The sequence below is a fragment of the Macadamia integrifolia genome, unplaced genomic scaffold (assembly GCF_013358625.1).
Source record: "Macadamia integrifolia cultivar HAES 741 unplaced genomic scaffold, SCU_Mint_v3 scaffold359, whole genome shotgun sequence".
In the NCBI taxonomy this organism is placed as follows: Eukaryota; Viridiplantae; Streptophyta; class Magnoliopsida; order Proteales; family Proteaceae; genus Macadamia; species Macadamia integrifolia.
In genome coordinates, this window is record NW_024869631.1 from 22,718 (window position 1) to 43,602 (window position 20,885).

The window sequence follows — 20,885 nt, forward strand, 5'->3', positions numbered from 1 at the left end:
CCATTTGGGGGGAAGCAGTGGTCGCGGTTGTCGGGTCACTGTGGCGGTTAGACATAACACCCAGCGAGTCAATAGGACAGTCGGCAACCCCGGTGGTATATTCAAGAGGGCCAATCGTACTGCTTTTAAATTACTAGAGTCAACACCTTTAATTTCAGTCATTTACTTTTCTGTTGAGAGCTGGTGGTCGGCATGTTTTTATTTTTCTGAGTACTCACGGTGGGCCTTCTCCGACAGCCCTATGGGCGTATCGCGGGATGGAGTTCGTGGCTCGTACCCAGAGTATACGCGCACTGTGGCTGTAGTAGCACTAAACCGAAGACTTAGTAATGTTGCTTAGGTGGATGTGATTTAAAATATATTGCATAGCATGTAGTGTATATGATTGTGTTTGTGGTGTGGACTGCTATGTGGTCCATCTTTTCACTTGCTGAGCTAGTGAGCTCATCCCACGTGTGCACCCCTTTTTTTTTAGATGATTTTACAGGTAGTCATACATCTAAGGAGCACGGGGTGGGTCCCACAGTCGAGTTCCCCGAAGAGGACTGGTGGGCCCCTGAGGAGTTAGAGCACGGTACTAATTGCTCTTGCGAGAGTTGTGATACGGGACCGCAGTTCTGATGCCGAGCTGAGCTCCACTTTTGAGGCTGAGCTGAGCTCTACCATGTGATGCCGAGCTGGGCTCAACCCTTGATGTCGAGCTGAGCTTTAGCCTTTGATACCGAGCCGAGCTGTATACTCTGATTTTTTATGGTTTCCTTTATGTACTTGATATGTGAATTGTACTTTTATTGTGTAAATATCACGCCTTCTGGCCCACATGTATATAACTATTGTATCACAATTTGGGTATCAAGTATTATGGGAATATTCACAGGTAAACCTAGTCTTCCACTGATCTGACAAGGTTTTATTAGTTGTGTGTATGCTGTGGTGGAATACAGTATCAGATGATCCTGGCAGGTTTGGGTTAACCGGTGTTAACCCGGTCACTGGCCCGGTTTGGTGTGAACGGGGTGTGACAACGGTGGTATCAGAGCCGTGATGCTCTGCTCCACTCACAGCATACCATTAGAATCCCATAGAATCTATAATAGGGAAATATGGTTGGGTTAATGTAAAAGCTTTAAAGATTAAAAGCCAAAGAAAGAAAGTATTAAAAAGGGTTGCATTCAGTTGTTGCATTCATGGCATGCGTTGAGAGTTGATAAAAAGTAATTAAGTTTGTGTTATAACCTATCGCGTACTAGTGTGACGAAATTTCGACCGCATAACGGCGTAAAATGGGATTTCTAAAATTTTTTCACACAAACACCTGATAAATAATATATTCATATATGACAATGATCAAAAGTAACAATAAACGTCACAACCAAGCTACACAAGAATTCAACAAATAAATGCATCACAAACCACTATCAAAACATATTATCCCACAAATAATTCCAGTTACAGTGCAAATACAAGGAATGAGAAAAGAAATGAAATATACAACAAGGCCCAATAAAAAAAAAGGAAACAGATAAGAAGCTGGTGTGGGCGAGCTAAGCCCTCACTGATCATCGTCGTCGTCATCTATGATCATTACGTTCGTCGGAGGTCTAGAGTTGACGTCGAGGCGATGGTCGTAGTAGTCAAACCTCGCGTTCACCAGCCGTACCACCCTCCGTAGTCGGCCAAAATCTGCTGACATGGTATTGGCCGCAGTGCTCAAGTCCTGGCCCAGTTGGAGAAAGGAGTTTTCCAAAGTAGCCTGCCTCTCCAGGATGCGTTCCTCCCTGGAAGCACTCTCGTCCAACCTTCTCAGTAGCTGAACTTGGCCATCCTGCAGGGCCCGTATGGTGGACATCATGCCCTCAAAATCGTATGCACCACTCTCAGGTGGTGGGGCTCTATGCTATGCGGCTGCAGCTCTGGAGGAACCAGGATCGGGACCTCTCGACTCCTGAGGCACCTCCTTAGGGATGTCATCACCCACCAGATCATCCTCTTCATCCTGAGGAACATAGTCCTCATCCTCCCCGCTGGACTCCTCCTTCGTGTGGACGTCCTCCATAGGGGCAGCCCTCCTATCCCTACCCCTCTGAGCTCCTGCTCTCGGAGGTATATCCATAAGGGTATGGAGACCCATCCTCAAGAGGTTACCCCTGTTGAACTTATCCGTCGGAGTCTTCCCCTCCTCGCCACTCAGGTCCACCCCGAAGAACTCGAAGATCCTAGTGAGGATCCTGCCATAGGGGAATCCTCCATCCTCAGGGTGGGAAGTATGGTGCTCCATCGTCTTGAGAATGATGTAGGGCAGGCACAAGTACTGGACACCTCCCTCTACGGCCGTGTATATGCAGAAAGCGATGAAGGCCGCCATGAAACCCACCTGGTTCCGATGACTTCCTCTGGGGAGCAGGTTAAACTGGACCAAACGGGCAAACACGTGAACCTCGGGATAGAAGGATGTCTCGGACTCCGGACGGGCACTGCTGCCGCAGATGGTCTCGTAGATGTAGTCCGGCGTCTTCAAACTCATGAATGGTCCCAGGGGCTTACTCCTGGGAGGAATGTAGTAACGGTGGCCGGCTGCCGATATGCCCAAGATGCTGGCCAAGGTATCCACGGTCAGCTGGATGTCTACCCCCTTCACCAAGCTGACTATGGTGTACTCCCCGTGCTGATGAGAAACCTCCAAGTTGCAGTAGAACCGGCGAACTAGCTGCTCGTAGCATGGACGGTCTACGTGGAGGATAGACTCCCAGCCCAGTGCTGAGAACCTTTCCTGAAGCCGAGCCTTATGGAAGTCGTCGACTACCATGGTCTTCTCCATCATCACCGACCTCTTCAAGAAAGCCGGCCAGTTGGCTGCTGCCTCTGCACTATGGAAGAGCTCCTCATCATAGTCCGAAGGGTCAAACCGGGCAGGTCCAGGTCTTCCTGTACGGGGAGCTGGAGAGCTGGTTCCAGCACTCTTCCACTTAGAAGCGGTAGTCTTACGTCGCGCGCCAGAAGATGAGGGTCCCTTGCCGGTGCGAGATGACATCCTGGCAAGAAAAGAGGAAAGCAGGGTGAGTAAGGAAAGGAAAATGACGGCAGTAAAGGGGAGCCCCAAAACTCAAATTTCTCGCAAAATAGAAAAGGCGACAAGCTAGGAATGATAGGGAGCCTATGGACGAGATGAACGGTAAGTGACAAAGCAGAGTTATGGTAAAACAACAAAATAATAGAAAGGGGCATATGTAACATGAGATGATTCAAACTTTAATGCGCAAGCTCATTCATAATGGAGAAAAACTTGAAACTATAGGTCTAAGATGGAAATGCCATGGTAGCGAGATCATGAACATGCAAAAACATACTCTAATAGACTATGGAGGTCCACAAATACCAAGTATATAAAGGAAAAATCAATGAAACCCAATACAAAAGAGGGGTTTTCATGGGAAGACATGGGGATTCCAAGCATAAGGGACATTTCATGAAATCTATAGCATGTTAAGCACAAATCAAGTGTGATGCATCACAAAGGAATCATTAATTGGAGAAAAGGAGCGAGAATTGAAGAAGTCCCCAAATTGGGAAAACTAGGGCACGATTTGGGGTTTTTCTCCAAATGGAGAGATAAGTCCTAACAAACTAGAAATAACCACATAAGAACCATCACAATCATGTGGAAACACTATTCTATGGAAAGAGATAGGGAAAAAGAACCTAGATTAAAGTCTACACATGAATTTTCCCCCCAACTGAAAATTCTGAGAAAGGTGAAGAAAAAACTTACTTGGAAGTGGGAGAGTTGAATCTTCTCACAAATCGCCGGGTTGATGAGTGGAATCGCGAGTGGAAGCGTTGAAATGATTTCCAAAAATCGCCCGAGGAAGAGAGGGAGAGAGAGAAAGAGGAAGTGAGGGAGATAAGACAGAACAGGGCACTTATGCCCCTGTTCGTGTTTTTCACTCGGCCAGGACCGACGGGCCGACCGACGGGCCACCCTGCCCGTCGGTATCACCCGCCGATTGAGGTTCTGGGATCGATGGGCCTACCGGCCGTCGGTGCAGCCCACTGGTTGAGGAAAACATGGGAAAATGAGAAATATTGGTTTTCGTGTTAGTTATTTATTTAATATTATTAATATAATAATTGGTTTATTACTATTACTCTTAAAATTGTGTGTTATGGCCAAGTAGGACCATTGACATACTTGTCGGAGCACCGGCCTTGTATCTTGGAATTAAGTTGCGGTTAATTGCAGACTATCATACACTACAATACCCTATGTGATGGCATATACTTGTGTGCCGAAATCAATTCTACGGTGATTAACCAATGTGGTGCATGATATTATTCCAGGTACAGGGATACGATGGTACGTACTAGATCCGATAGCAATGCCCGAGGTACCTCGCGTGGTCCTCGTCCGGTCGGTCGACCACCGAATCCCAGGAGGTCCCGCTCTGTGGGGCAAACCTCACCTCCACCACCTCCAGAGACCTTTGGTCAGGGTGGGGCATATGAGGACCCACCTATGACTACACTCCCGGACCCTCGCCCGAACACTAGTGCGGCACCTACAGCTCCAAGGCCACCTCGACCTCCATCTGCAACGGGTCTAGTGCAAAGGGGCCCCGCCCCAGTTCTGACATCTCAGATTCGTTGTTTTAACTGCTATTCATATGGGCACTATGCAAAAGACTGTCGGGTCAGACCAGCCTTACCCTCCAGTCAGCCCTCTGCGTACCGACCTCCCTTAGCTCGGGGGAATCAACCACAGGGAAGGATTTATGCTCTATCAGCTGAGGAAGCTGAGGCCAGTACAGAAGTAGTAGCAGGTACATTTTAAATTAAGAATTTCCTTATGTTAAATATTGATGACCTGCTGAAATTATATGCATTGTTACACTAGGTGTCCTACCCATATCAAGCATACCAGTCTATGTTTTATTCGATTCAGGAGCTACTCATTCATTCGCATCTAAGAGATTTGTTGAGAAACTTGGGATGCCACCCAGGATCCTAGATCACGGAATGATTGTTAGTATGCCTACTGGTAAAGTTACTCAGTTGAAGGAGGTGTATGGGCCGTGCCTAGTGGAAATTAGTGGGAAGAACTTTGATGCACAACTCATTAAGTTCAATATGCATAATTTTGATGTTATACTGGGCATAGATTGGTTGTCGGCTCATCGAGCTAATGTGATGTGTGCTGAAAAGCTGATTAGGGTGACAGATGACGAAGGAAGAGAATTGGTATACCGAGCAGATAAAATGAAACGGGTGAGAAAGGTCCTTGTCTCCGCCCTTCAAGCGGTAAAATTGTTGAAAAGTGGGTGTCAGGGCTATTTAGCATCGGTACTGGATGTTGATGCAATGATTACACCTCTAGAAGAGGTAAAGGTGGTTAAAGAGTTTCCCGACGTCTTCCCAGATGATCTGATGCATTTACCACCTGATAGAGAGTTGGAGTTTGCCATAGATTTGACTCCTGGAGCAGCTCCAGTATCTAAGGCTCCATACAGGATGGCACTAGCTGAATTGAAGGAGTTACAGATGCAGTTGCAGGAACTATTGGAAAAGGGGTTTATTCACCCAAGTGTTTCACCTTGGGGTGCCCCAGTGTTGTTTGTCAAGAAGAAAGATGGCAGCTTGCGTATGTGCATCGATTACCGGGAATTAAATAAGCTAACCATTAAGAACCGGTATCCGTTGCCACACATTGATGATTTATTTGACCAGTTGCAGGGTGCCAAAGTATTTTCAAAGATAGACCTTCGATCAGGCTATTATCAGCTCAAGATAAAGAGCAGCGACATACCCAAGACAGCATTTAGGACTCGGTATGGTCACTATGAGTTCCTAGTGTTATCTTTCGGGTTAACCAATGCACCGACAGCGTTCATGGATTTAATGAATCGAGTATTTCATGACGTGCTCGATAAGTGGTTAATTATTTTTATTGATGACATCTTGATCTACTCCAAGACAGAAGAGGAGCACACTCAACACTTGAGAATGGTGTTACAGAGGTTGAGAGAACAACAGTTGTTTGCCAAGTACAGTAAGTGTGAATTCTGGCTTGAACAAGTTGGATTCCTAGGGCACGTAGTGTCTAAGGCCGGAATCGAAGTAGATCCCGATAAGGTGAAAGCAGTAGTAGAATGGGAAAGCCCCAAGAATGTCACTGAAATTAGAAGCTTCTTGGGTTTGGCTGGATATTACCGGCGCTTCATTGAGAATTTCACCCGAATCTCTACACCAATGACTAGATTAACCAAAAAGGGTGTGAAATTCGACTGGGTAGAGGAATGTGAGAAGAGTTTCCAGGAATTGAAGAAGAGGTTGGTGTCGGCCCCTGTGTTGACCATCCCTGAAGGCACAGGTGGAATGACAGTCTACACTGATGCTTTCAAAGTTGGTTTGGGTTGCGTTCTCATGCAACGCGGTAAAGTAATAGCGTATGCATCCCGACAACTAAAGGAGTATGAGAAGAACTACCCCACTCATGACTTAGAACTAGCCGCAGTCATTTTTGCCCTTAAGATTTGGCGACATTATTTGTATGGGGAGAAGTGTGAGATATACAGTGATCACAAAAGTCTGAAGTACTTCTTCACCCAGAAGGATCTGAACATGAGACAGAGGAGATGGCTTGAGCTCATGAAGGATTATGACTGCGACATTCAGTATCATCCCGGCAAGGCAAATGTAGTGGCAGATGCGTTGAGTCGGAAGGCACAGACTGTGTCACTCTCATGCTTAGCAGTCAGCCCACCACTCGTGCAAGAGGCGATGCTAATGGATGAAGCCCTCTTGTATGAAGGAGCAACCTTAGAATTGGAACGTCAACCAGAAAACCTTAAATGGTTGACTGTATCCTTGACGGCTCTACAGGTGCATCCGGCTATTAGGCAAGAGGTAATAATGAAACAACCTTTGGATCCTGAATTGCAGCGGATCAGAGTTAAGGTTCAAAATCAAACAATGAACGACCCAGATTTTGTTTTAGCCAGTGATGGGGCATTAATGTTTCTAGACAGATTGTGTGTACCCGATGATTTGGATATACAAGACAAGATAGTGCGAGAAGCACATAGCTCTGAGTACTCACTCCACCCAGGAAGTACAAAGATGTATAAAGACCTCAAACAAAATTACTGGTGGCCAAGCATGAAAGTCACAATAGCTCTGTATGTGGCGACTTGTCTCACATGCCAGAAAGTAAAAGCGGCGAGGCATCGACCTTATGGTACTCTTCAGCCACTCCCAGTACCAGAATGGAAGTGGGAGAGGATTACATTGGACTTCGTCACCGGACTACCATGTACACCTAAGGGAATGGATGCAATATGGGTGATCGTTGATCGGCTTACCAAGACTGCTTATTTCATTCCTATAAAGACCAAGTTCTCCATGGCCAAACTAGCACAACTTTACATGGACAACATAGTGCGATTACATGGAGTTCCAGTGAGCATTGTATCAGATAGGGACCCAAGGTTCACTTCCAGATTTTGGAAAAGCTTACAGCGTGCCTTGGGATCGCAGTTGAATTTGAGTACTGCCTTTCACCCACAGACGGATGGTCAGTCGGAGCGAACCATACAGATATTAGAGGACATGCTCAGGGCATGTACAATGGAGATGAGTGGTGGTTGGGAAGAATATATACCCCTTATGGAGTTTGCCTATAACAACAGTTACCAAGCTACAATTGGGATGGCTCCGTATGAGGCGCTATATGGCAGGAAGTGCAGAACTCCTTTGTATTGGGATGAGGTAGGTGAACGTTGAATGTTAGGACCTGAGATGAAACATATGACTTGTGACAAAGTCGACGTTATTCGAGAACGGATTAAAGTAGCTCAGTCCTGTCAAAAGAGCTATGTGGACACCCGCAGAAAAGGCATTGAATTTCAGCCAGGAGAAAAGGTATTTCTCAAGATCTCTCATACTAAAGGGTTGCAAAGGTTTCACAGAAAGGGGAAGTTGAGCCCAAGATACATTGGACCATTTGAGATCTTAGCCCAGGTTGGCTCAGTAGCCTACATGCTTGCTCTGCCACCTTCACTCGGGGACGTTCATAATGTATTCCATGTATCCATGCTGAAGCGATACGTTCATGATCCCTCTCATGTATTACCTGTGGATCCAGAATACCTTGAAGCTGACATGACCTACACAGAGCAGCCAGCTAAAATTTTGGACCGAAAGGTGAAAACCCTTCACAACCGCTCCATTTCCTATATAAAGGTACGATGGGCTAATCATTCACTTGAAGAAGCATCTTGGGAGGAAGAGGATGAAATGTGAGCCAAGTAACCTCATCTTTTTTATCAACCAGGTACGCAATTTCGAGGACGAAATTTTTCAGAAGGGGGGGTAAATGTAATACCCTACTTCTTAAACCCGGTCTGATTACACGGTTGACCTGGTTTAACTATGTAGGACCCGAACCGGAGAGAGTTAGAGCGGGCTCCTTATGGACTATGATGGCAAGGGTGACCTTAAACACCAGCTGGCCCGACAAGTCCGAGCCAGTGCCAGAACAGATGGGAGTACCCAAACCGTGTACATGCACCTATCATAAGGCCATGTACGGATAAAGCAGGTATGTAGCCGTATATTAAGGTGTATACGTATATTACATCGTATGCCAGGGGTGGGGTTCGCGCCGAGGCCCGAACTCTATCAAAATCCCAAGTTTTGGCCCTCAGGTGGGCGGACAGGTGGGTGCACCCACCCACCTGAGTGACCCATCCATGTGAATTAGTACTTAATTAAGAAGTATATATATAGCATTTATGATTTTCTTTTCTTTTCATTTATGACACTCGTACGTTGGTGAGGATATTAAAGAGGAGAGAGAAAAGAAAGGGAAGAAGAAGGGAAGAGAAGGAAGAGGAAGAAGAGAAGGATTTCAGCGGCGCCGAAGCTTGATCTTCCCATTCCGGTGCCGGAATAGTGATCTTCAACACTAGATCTACATTTAGAGGTAAGCAAAGTTGGGTTCCTTAAACATTCACCATACCCAAGTAAAACCCTTGATTTGAGTAGGGTTTCTTGAGATCTTATAAATCCCCTTTGAAATGATGAATCTAAGGTTTAATAGATGATTTATGTGTTGATCTTGAAGGATTTGAAGAGGTATTGACAAGGTTGGAGAAGCATTGTGGATTTGAAGTGATTTTGAGGGTTTGAAGGTGTTCTTGAGCAAAGAAGGTAAGATGGCTTCCCATCACTTGAATCTAACCTAGATCTAGGTTAGAACCATCCTATAAGACATTGAAAGTGTGAAGAATGGGTTGGGAAAAGCCCCATTTGTATCCCCAAAGAATGGAGGAAGTTGGGAAGAAACAACAGTTTTCCCACCAAGACCGGTGGGCCATCTGGTCCGCCTGTGGGCACCCGCCTGAGAGGGCAGGGCCCTCGGGCACAATCGGCGGGTCAGACTGGCGGGCTAACCGGTGGGCCACCCTGCCCCGGTCTTAGCAGCCCCCTTGGCCCAACCGACGGGTCAGACCGACGGGCCAATCGGCGGGCCAGCCTACCCGCTGGTCCAGACCGGTGGGCCAACCGGTGGGCCAGACAGGTGGGTTGTCTGACCCACCTGAGAGGCCCCGAATGTGATTTTGACATTCGATTGGACCCAAATCGGATGTGCGACCTTATTTTAACGTTCTAAACATGATTTTGTCATCGGATCTCGTTAATTTTGATCCTAAAATGGTGAAATACTAATCCCGCTCACTGATGTTAGGTTCACCAAATCCTATGCTTCTCGTAGCGGATCTCACCCGTACAGAACGGGAATCCTTGTACACTACAGGTAAGTAGGGAGAGGACATTTGGCCTTATTTCAAGGCATTATTTAGCATTCATTTAATTGTATCTAGTCTAGTCATGCCATCATGAATATGCTATGTAGATTAGTCATCCTCACATTGTTATGCATGTGTGCTATGTTTACTTTCTAAATGCCAAGGATGAGATGTTTATGTGATGAATGTTGACATCATTGTGTATAATGCATTAATAGACTAGATGCCGTAGTCGGCTTGGAAACGAGTGCATTGGTGGCCCGTGGTATGGGACGCGGAGGCACTATGCAATCGTACTATTGTCATATAGGAGCATGTGGTATAGGATTTTTACCTTCCCATGCTACGACCCTTCCCAACAGGGGTTAAGGTGTTGGGTTACCATTTGGGAGGAAGCAGTGGTCGCGGTTGTCGGGTCACTGTGGCGGTTAGACATAACGCCCGACGGGTCAATAGGACAGTTGACAACCCCGGTGGTATATTCAAGAGGGCCAATTGTACTGCTTTTAAATTGCTGGAGTCAACACCTTTAATTTCAATCATTTACTTTTCTGTTGAGAGCCGGTGGTCGGCATGTTTTTATTTTTTCGAGTACTCACGGTGGGCCTTCTCCGACAGCCCTATGGGCGTATCGGGGGATGGAGTTCGCGGCTCATACCCAGAATATACGCGCACTGTGGCTGTAGTTGCACTAAACCAAAGACTTAATAATGTTGCTTAGGTGGATGTGATTTAAAATGTATTGCATAGTATGTAGTGCATATGATTGTGTTTGTGGTGTGGACTGCTGTGTGGTCCACCTTTCCACTTGCTGAGCTAGTGAGCTCATCCCATGTGTGCACCCCTTTTTTTTTAGATGATTTTACGGGTGGTCATACATCTGAGGAGCACGGGGTGGGTCCCACAGTCGAGTTCCCCGAAGAGGACTGGTGGGCCCCTGAGGAGTTAGAGCACGGTACTGATTGCTCGTGCGAGAGTTGTGCTGTGGGACCGCTGTTCTGATGCCAAGCTGAGCTCCACTTTTGAGGCTGAGCTGAGCTCTACCATGTGATGCCGAGCTGGGCTCAACCCTTGATGCCGAGCTGAGCTCTAGCCTTTGATACCGAGTCGAGCTGTATACTCTGATTTTTGATGGTTTCCTTTATGTACTTGATATGTGAATTGTACTTTTATTGTGTAAATATCATGCCTTCGGGCCCACATGTATATAACTATTGTATCACAATTTGGGTATCAAGTATTATGGGAATATTCACAGGTAAACCTAGTCTTCCGCTGATCTGACAAGCTTTTATTAGTTGTGTGTATGCTGTGGTGGAATACAGTATCAGATGATCCTGGCAGGTTTGGGTTAACCGGTGTTAACCCGGTCACTGGCCCAGTTCGGTGTGAACGAGGTGTGACACCTGTAGCCTTAACTCTAATGTCAAGTTGAGTGATCATCTTCTAGAGCAGGTGACTATTGGGTTTTCTTCAACCACTGGAGAAACTTACGAGTTGCATCAGCTCAACTTCTGGGACTTCAGTTCAAGTTTGGAGATTGATAATTCGAATAATAATAGGGACCATCAATCTATACCAAAAAAGATGGGAATGGTGGTGGGATTTGTTGTGGGTGGAGCTTCCATGATTACTCTCTTGGTTTTGTTTTTGTTTTTTAGGTGGAGAAAGAATAGAGAAAATAAAGCAGATGATGATGTGGTCTTGGACGTCCCCACTGGACCTAGGGAGTTCTCTTATGTCGAATTGGCTGCAGCAGTTAGTAAATTCGATGAGAAACAAAAGGTCGGATGAGGAGGATTTGGAGGTGTTTATAAAGGCATCTTGAGTGATCGCAAAATGAATGTTGCTGTGAAGAGGATCTCTAAAGGGTCTATACAAGGCATAAAGGAGTATGCATCAGAGGTGAATATTGATGAGCACATTTATGTGTGAAATCTAGGGTAGTAAATCATGCATTTTACATATTTAGAATGGAGCTACCTTGGGTTTTACTCTCTTTTTGCAGGTTTTATACTTTCAATGCCTTAAGGACTATCGGGCGCTATATCTCTAATTTTACACATAAAGAGGTCCTATTTCTTTTCATGGTTATGAAGAGGATGAAATTCTGAGCAAGATTGACGTGTTCAATTAAAAGTACACATTCGTTTGGTCAACCGTACAAGTGATTATTCTTTTCGGCCAAGAAAAAGAATAATGGATCAGAACTGAACTGAGATGCAGAACCAGCCCGTCTGCAGTTGTCCCAAGGGTATAAGAAATATTTTAAATGCCAACAAGGATCAATGGACCACATCCTTAAGTGATTGAAGATTCGTTTTTGGTAACAACAACTACCTAGCGTAGTTAGTGAGTTGTGGTATGCAAAATCTCTTCCTTATTAGGAGGTCTCAAGTTCGAACCTCTTAGCTGCTATTTTGTTGAGGTTTTTTTTAGAATATTTTCTCTCTCCTACTCATCACTCAAAGGAGGTCGGCCAAGATAGTTGTACACAAGTTTGAAGAAGAGAGAGAAAATAAAGACAAAAAAATAGGAAAGAAGAAAAAAAGAAAAGAAAAGACAAGGGCATGGATGGAATTTCCCATTTAAAATAGAATATTGTCCAAATCCAAGCAAGGAAAATCTGCCAAGGGGGGTTTCTTGTGCAAGAAGAGAGAGAAAAATAGAAAAAAGAGAGAATAGGGAAAAAAAGGCAAGAAAATCGTGGGAGATCTCTCCACACGTTTTCTCTCTTCTCTCTCCTTCACCTCACCACAAAATCGTCCAAGGGGATCCACCCTTGGACATCCTTCTCTCTCTCCTATTCCCTATAAAAGGGAGTCCACAAAACTCTAAAAAATTGTCCCTCTCTTCCTCTCTAATTCATTCTTCTTCTAGGGTTTTTTTTGTTGCTCTATCTCTTTCTCTAGTTTTCTCTTTCTCTATCTCTAGTTCTAGGTTTATGCTTTAAACACTTTTGTAAGTTCTTTTATTCAATTAATGCAAGCATTTTTATTTTTGATTCAGTCTTTTATTTTTATTATTTAAGTAATTGAAATTGTAATTTTCAAGTTCTAGTTCTAGGCTTAGTTCTAGGTGACAAGAACAAGCTATGAAGCATGTCTTTCAAGTTCAATTTTTTTCTTCAGATTTGTTTTCTCTAGTACTAGAAATTTCAGATTTGGTTTATTCTAGATCTGGTTTTTAGTACTGGTAGTATCTCAAATCGATCAAGTTTTCAGTTCAAGGGTTGAAGTTCATGTAAGTAGGCTCCCTCAGTAGTCTTCTCTCCCCCCTCTCATTCCCTCTTCTGACTACCCTTTCTTTCTTAATTTAGGATTTTAATTTCAGTCATTACATTATTGCTATCCCTTTCCCCCAAGGTTCATGGCTAGTGTATGTGTTGGCTTTGCCCCTCCTAGCCATAGAACCATCAATTTATTGCTTTTATTTTAATTGTCTCCCTTTCCCTAAAGCCAAGTAGAGTAACCCTTGTAAGAGTGACTCTCTGGTCAAGTAGGGAAGCTCATATTATGATGCATCCCTCGGGCTAAGTAGAGAAACCTACTTGTGAGTCTCTCTCTAGCTTTCCCCCTTTTCTTTTACTTTATTTTTATTTCAGCATTTTTTTCCTTCATTTATTATTATTTTTTTTTTTAAATTGCGTGGGTTGTTTATTTTCAGTTATTTATTTATTTAATTTTAATTACGTGGCTTGTGTCTTTAAATTCTTAGATGACGAATGGTTAGGACGTTATTTTAGATACATATGTTTAGGACGGTAATTAGAATTAGATCACAACTATTAATCGGTTCACTTTCGCATTATTAAAAGAAATAAAAAAAATAAAGTGACTGCTCTCCCAGTGTTCGACCCATAGCTACACTGATCCGTACGCTTGCGATTATATTTAAAATCTCAAACAATTTTTTGACGTTGTTGCCAGGGAGATAGTTTCATGTTATTTTTCGCTTTCTTTTGGTAAATCGGAGTGCTTTGTTTGCTTTGTTTTGTTTTTTCTTTTCTTTTATTGAATTTCTGCGAAGAACAACTTTCAATAATAGTTGTATCGGTGGAGGTTGCCATGCCTCACAGTATGATAAAGACAGGTTTCGCCCTGTAGCAGTACCTCAGGAATTGACCTGAGCAACCCCGGATCCTTGCCAGTAAGCTCTCAAAAAGCCAAAAAAAAAATTAAAAAAATAAAAAAATCATTAAAAAATCATAAAAAAAAATTTGCTATCCATTCTTTTGTACTTGTCTTACTCTAGTTGTGGGTAGTTTTCTGTTGCATGAGTGTTAGGTGGGTACGTAATACTAAGAATCAGTTAGAAAGAAGAGATCCAACAAGTAGTGACCCTATACGTTTGCTCTCTTTAAAACCCTTCAATATGGGAGACCAACAGCAAAACCCTTCACCTAAATCTCTGAAAGATAGGTTCTACCCTGCTAGAACAGCCCAACCTTCCTGCATAGTTCTACCACAAGCCCAGGGCAATAATTTTGAACTCAAATCTCAATACATCACTATGTTGCCCCACTTCCATGGGTTGACCTATGAGGATGCATACTTATTTCTAAGGGAATCTGAAGAGGTATGTGTTATAATTAAGATCCAACAGCTTTCTGATGATGCTGTTAAGCTTAGGTTTATCACTTTTGCATTGAAAGACCAGGCTAAGAAGTGGTTGTATGGGTTACCCACAAATTCCATAACCTTATGGGAACAGTTCACAGTTGTCTTCTTTAAGAAGTTTTTCCTAACTCACAAGACCAATAAGCTTAGAAGTGATATCCTTCAGTTTAGGCAAAAGCCTAGTGAGTCATTTTCTAAACTTATAGAGAGATTCAAGGATCTACTCCAAGAATACCCTCACCATGGCCTAGACCTATGGCATTTATGTCAAATAATTTATGAGGATATTGATTACCCAACTAAACAAATGATAGAGTCTATGTGCCCTGAGGGATTCACATCCTTTACAGATGAAGGAAAGGCATGGGAATTCTTACTTGACTTAGCTGACAAAACTCGTGAGTGGGAATCAACCCAAGAGAGTGAAAGAACCATAGGACGAAAAGGATATTTTGTGGATAGAATAGTAGCCAAGGAAGCCCATTTGGATAGCCTAATCAAGAGAATTGAGGCTATTGTTCCTAGAGAGCCATCATCAGTCAATTTGGTTAAGATTTGTGCTTGGTGCCAGTCCCCTGGACATCTCCTAGAAGAATGCCCCAACACCTCTGGGGGCACTTCTAATGATAGTGTTAATGCCTTATACCAGAATAATCCATATAGTAATACCTACAATCCAGGATGGAGAAATCACCCAAATTTCTCTTGGAATCAGGGCAACCAAGCAGGGCCTTCCAATTTTCATAATCAAGGTCAACCTGGACTCCAAAGACCTCCCTTTGCACAACAATCTTTTTCTCAAAATACTTTTCCTAGGTCAAATGTAGGACCTCAGGCTAGTTTTCCTAGGGCCCCTCTCCTATCATCTTATCAGCAACCCCCTGGGTTTACCAATACTAGAGAGGCAAGTAGAATAAGTGACTTGGAAAAAAATATGGCCCTCCTCATGACAAGCCATCAAAATCTTACGAGAGAAATCACTCAAGTTGTCTCAATTATGCGTGAGAGGGAGAAAGGAACTTTACCCAGTCAACCAGAGCCTAACCCTAGGCATCATCAGCCTGTTAGTTCACAAACATCAACTAATGCACCACTGAATATAGTACAAGGTCAGACCCAACAAGGGCCCTCTAACCAATGTAATGTTGTTTATGCCCTTAGGAGTGGTAGAGAGTACCAACAGAGCGTTCCTAAATCTTCCTCATCTATTACTCATGTTAACTCTCCTTCAGTTGAGGACACAAGTGTGCCTCTTGTTTCAGGTTCATCTGATGAACCTAAAGATTTTTCTGAAACTAAAGATGATTTGGTTGAGGAAACCAAAAATGATTCTTCTGAACAAGCGCAACTCCCTAACAGCCCTTATGTTCATCCTGTCCCATTTCCTAATCGGTTGGTAAACAAAAGGAAGACTGCGTCCATGGACAAAATTTTAGAAGTCTTCAAAAAGATAGAAGTGAACATCCCCCTTTTGGATGCCATATCCCAAATCCCTGCCTATGCAAAGGTACTGAAAGATTTGTGTACTCACAAACGTATCACTAGTGTGCCTAAAAAGGCGTTCTTGGCAGGTAACATTAGTTCCATAATTACTCAGCCTATAGCAGCCAAGTATAAGGATCCAGGGAGCCCTACCATATCTTGTGTCATAGGCAACACCTACATTGAGCATGCCTTACTTGACCTTGGCGCAAGTGTGAATCTTTTACCTTACCATGTGTACAAGCAACTTGGATTGGGAGAATTGAAAGCCACTGGAACTACTCTTCAGTTGGCAGATAGGTCTGTTAAAATTCCTAAAGGGATGGTCGAGGATGTTTTACTAAAGGTGGGGGAATTTATTTTTCCTGTTGATTTCATTGTGTTAGATACCAAGCCCTTCTCAATCAAGGATGAGATCCCAATAATTCTAGGAAGACCATTCTTGGCTACCAGTAATGCATTAATCAACTGCCGGAATGGTTTCCTAAGATTATCTTTTGCTAACCAAACTGTTGAGTTTAACATGTTTAGGATAGGCAAGCAACCATATATGGAAGAAGAGATTAATATGATTGAGGATTTTCTGGATTTTTCTGATGATTTAATTACCAACTTTGATATTAATTTTGATTCAGAATTCCAAGAGTGTATGGATGAGGTGTATGATGATAGTGAAAATTTCTTTTCTGAAGTCTTGAGTCTTCACACACCTGTGGAGCCCTTAGGACCCCTTTCCAATTCCATTCCCAAACCTTCCATAGTTGAGCCCCCTAAGCTAGATCTTAAGGAGTTGCCATCTAATTTGAGGTATGCTTTCTTAGGGCCTGACCAGACTCTTCCTATAATAATTTCTTCAAATTTGACTTCTAGCCAGGAAGAGGAGTTACTTAAAGTGTTAAAAGATAATAAGGAAGCCCTAAGTTGGACCATGGCTGATATCAAGGGTATAAGCCCTTCTATTGTGCAACATCATATACATCTTATGGAGGATTCCAAACCATCCACAGAACCCCAAAGAAGAGCAAACCCAGTGATGATGGAAGCTATTAAGAAAGAGATCCTAAAGTGCTTGGATCATGGAATAATTTATCCTATTTCTGACAGCCAATGGGTAAGCCCAGTTCACGTAGTGCCTAAGAAGTCTAGTGTGACTGTAGTTCCCAATACCAATAATGAACTAATTCCAACCCGTGTCCAATCTGGGTGGAGAGTGTGCATAGACTACAGGAAACTGAATGTGGCAACCTGGAAGGACCACTTCCCATTGCCATTCATTGACCAGATGTTAGAGAGGTTAGCTGGACATGAATACTATTGTTTTCTTGATGGATATTCCGGCTATAACCAGATCCCAATTGCTTTAGAGGACCAACATAAGACCACTTTTACATGCCCATATAGAGCATTTGCTTATAGGCGTATGCCTTTTGGGCTTTATAATGCCCCTGCTACTTTTCAACGATGCATGATGAGCATATTTTCTGACATGGTCGAAAAATTCTTAGAAGTATTTATGGATGACTTTTCAATTAATGGGAATTCCTATTCTGAATGTCTTCATCATCTTTCTCTAGTTTTGAAAAGGTGCATATCTAAGAATTTGATTTTGAATTGGGAGAAATGCCATTTCATGGTTAAATCTGGTATTGTTTTCGACCATGTAATATCCAAGGAGGGAATTAAGGTAGATAGAGCCAAAGTAGATTTAATTGATAATTTACCACCTCCTCAATCTGTTAAGGATGTCCGATCTTTTCTAAGGCATGCGGGCTGCTACAGAAGATTTATTAAGAACTTTAGTCAGTTAGCCCGACCTCTCACTTCATTACTTGCCAAAGATCAAACTTTTGAGTTTTCTAAAGAGTGCCTAGAATCCTTCAAACAACTTAAAAAGGAGTTGACCAATGCACCCATTGTTCAACCACCTGTTTGGACTGAACCTCTTGAACTGATGTGTAATGCTTCAGATTTTGTCATAGGAACAGTTTTGGGTCAAAGGATTAATAAGTTGTCCACTGTCATTTATTATGCTAGTAAGACCTTAAATGATGCACAACTCAATTATACAACCACTGAAAAAGAATTTTTAGCGGTTGTGTTTGCATTAGAAAAGTTTCGGTCTTACTTAGTTGGTTCACATGTGGTGGTGTATACTGATCATTCTGCTCTCAGATACTTAGTTCAGAAGAAGGATGCCAAAGCCCATCTCATTAGGTGGGTTTTACTTTTGCAAGAGTTTGATTTAGAAATTAGGGATAAAAAAGGAATTGAAAACCTAGTTGCAGACCATTTATCCCGGCTTCCCAATTCCTTGACTGTCGATTCTCCAGTCAACGAGAACTTTCCAGATGAACAGTTATTTGCAGTGTCCAGTGAACCATGGTTTGCTGACATTGTCAACTTCTTAGTTTCAGGTGTGACTCCGGATCATTGGTCCACCCAAGATAAGTATAGATTTCATTCCCAAGTTAAGCACTTTTTCTGGGATGATCCTTATTTGTTTAAGATATGTCCGGATCAGATTATCCGACGATGTGTTCCTGATCATGAGCAACATTCTGTTATCTCTTTTTGTCATGATCATGCATGTGGTGAACACTTTGGACCTAAGAAAACTGCTGCAAAGGTTCTCTAATGCAGATTTTATTGGCCCACTCTTTTTAGAGATGATTTTGATTTTTGCAAGGCTTGTCCTGCCTGCCAGTCTTTTGGCCGTATCAATAAGAGGAACATGATGCCCCTCAACTCTATTTTGGTAGTTGAGATCTTTGATGTTTGGGGCATCAATTTTATGGGACCATTCCCTAATTCCTTTGGGAATTTGTACATACTTTTGGCCGTTGATTATGTTTCTAAATGGATAGAGACCATACCTTGTAAAACTAATGACCACAAAGTGGTGGTCCAGTTTCTCAAAGAGAATATTTTTTCCCGCTTTGGTGCACCACGTGCAATAATTAGTGATAGGGGTACTCATTTTTGTAATCGGCCTTTTGAGGCCCTAATGAAAAAGTATGGGATCACCCATAAGTTATCTACCCCTTATCACCCTCAAACTAGTGGCCAAGTGGAGGTGTCTAATAGGCAGATCAAACAAATCTTGGAGAAAACTGTTAATCCCAACCGTAAGGATTGGTCCCTTAGGCTCATTGATGCCTTATGGGCCCATCGGACTGCATTCAAGACCGATCTTGGTCAGTCTCCCTACCGTTTGGTGTATGGGAAAGCTTGTCACTTACCAGTTGAGTTGGAGCATAAGGCCTTTTGGGTCATCAAGAAGCTCAACTTTGATTTGTCTGATGCGGGAATTCATCGTAGGCTCCAACTATCTGAGTTGGAGGAACTTAGGAATGATGCCTATGAAAGTTCTAGGATTTACAAGGAAAAGACCAAAGCTTTCCATAATAAGCACATTCTGCGTAAATCTTTTACAATTGGTGATAAGGTCTTATTGTACAACTCTCGATTGCATCTTTTTCCTGGTAAGCTTAGATCCCGATGGGATGGCCCATTTATTGTTCATAATGTATATCCCCATGGGGCTGTGGAGATTTTGAATCCAAGAACAGGGGTAATTTTGAAGGTTAATGGTTAGCGTTTGAAGCCATTCCTCGAGTTTCCTACTACTAGTAGTGAAGAGGTCATGGATCTCCATGAACCTCTTTACACTGATGACTAACTTTTAATCAGGTATGACCCCCTTGCATTGTCTTTGTTTTTAATTCTTTCCATGCATTGAGGACATTGCATGACTTAAATGTGGGGAAGGGAAACCAGTTTCTGCTTTTTTCACTTTATTTTATTTCTTTTTCTTTTTGTTTTTTTTGAGCTTGCTAAAGGATGAAGTCCTACTTTGGCTTTTGGCTAATGATCATACCATTCGGTTGCTTGATGTATGAAAATAAAAGTTTTGACTAAGGTACCCATTTTGAACGTATAAAACCCTGTTGAGAAGAAAGAAACAAGCATGTGTCTTGAGATGGGACTTTCTTTTGAAAAATAAGAGACCCCTGTTTTATGGTGATGGACCATATGTGAGTCTGTGGGTTCCTTGTACTTTTGATTTGGAGTTGAGACCTTCTTTTTAATTTGGCATGGGTTGACAAATGCACAATTTTAAATGAAATGTGAAATGTGGTATAAAGAAGAATAAGAGTTGATTCCCTTGGAACTAGACAGGGCATTGCGCCTCAGGAAGCGTGGTGTTTTGATCAAAATTCCTTGGGAGGAAATTTCTGAAGTAACTCTAGCATCACTGCCTTTGTGGGCATATGCAAAAAGCGAAGCTATATAGTAACTTGGGTGTCTAGTGTTTGCTCCACCATGTCATTCAGGCCAAAAGTAGTAGAGTAGAATAGAGTTTATTAAGCAAAAAAAAAAATGTGCAAATGTCATTAATGCTTGGTAACATGTTTGGTCAAAAACACTCCAACACCTTAGTCATTGGTTCCCTATTTCTTCACAAGTGGTTTTGCCCTAAGATAAGGATGTTTTGGAAGAGATGAGATGAGTTCCAAATTAAGAAATATGCTAATGCCTGGAATTGATCAAGAGTAATAAAAGTTCAAGTGTGGAGGTCCCTTGTAAGAAAAATTATCTTTGCTTTAGATCGATATGAGCCTTACCTTTAGCCAAGATTGGGATTTATTTATTCTGAATTTTGGGTGTATATTCATTGCAAAGACCCACGAGACACAACTCGTCCACTAGGGTAATTTAGGGGTTTAAAGGCTTGTTGCACATGCTAAATGCAACCGTGATTCCTACGAAAGTGAGTTTTTTTTTTTTTTTTTATTCTTTTTCTTTTTGTTTTGCTCTAGGACTAGCAAAGTCTAAGTGTGGGGGAATTCTGATGAGCACATTTATGTGTGAAATCTAGGGTAGTAAGTCATGCATTTTACATATTTAGAATGGAGCTACCTTGAGTTTTACTCTCTTTTTACAGGTTTTATACTTTCAATGCCTTAAGGACTATCGGGCG

General features: G+C 42.7%; 1 protein-coding gene and 1 non-coding gene across 2 annotated transcripts in view; one reads left to right on the forward strand and one right to left on the reverse strand.

The window, feature by feature from the left end:
- LOC122068224 (serine/threonine-protein kinase PBL27-like) overlaps positions 1–20,885 on the forward strand; it is a 107,085-nt gene that overhangs the window by 22,682 nt on the left and 63,518 nt on the right. The window lies entirely within an intron of this gene.
- LOC122068227 lies at positions 14,565–14,671 on the reverse strand. Its single transcript, XR_006137011.1, has one exon. It is a non-coding gene; the product is annotated as a small nucleolar RNA R71 (small nucleolar RNA).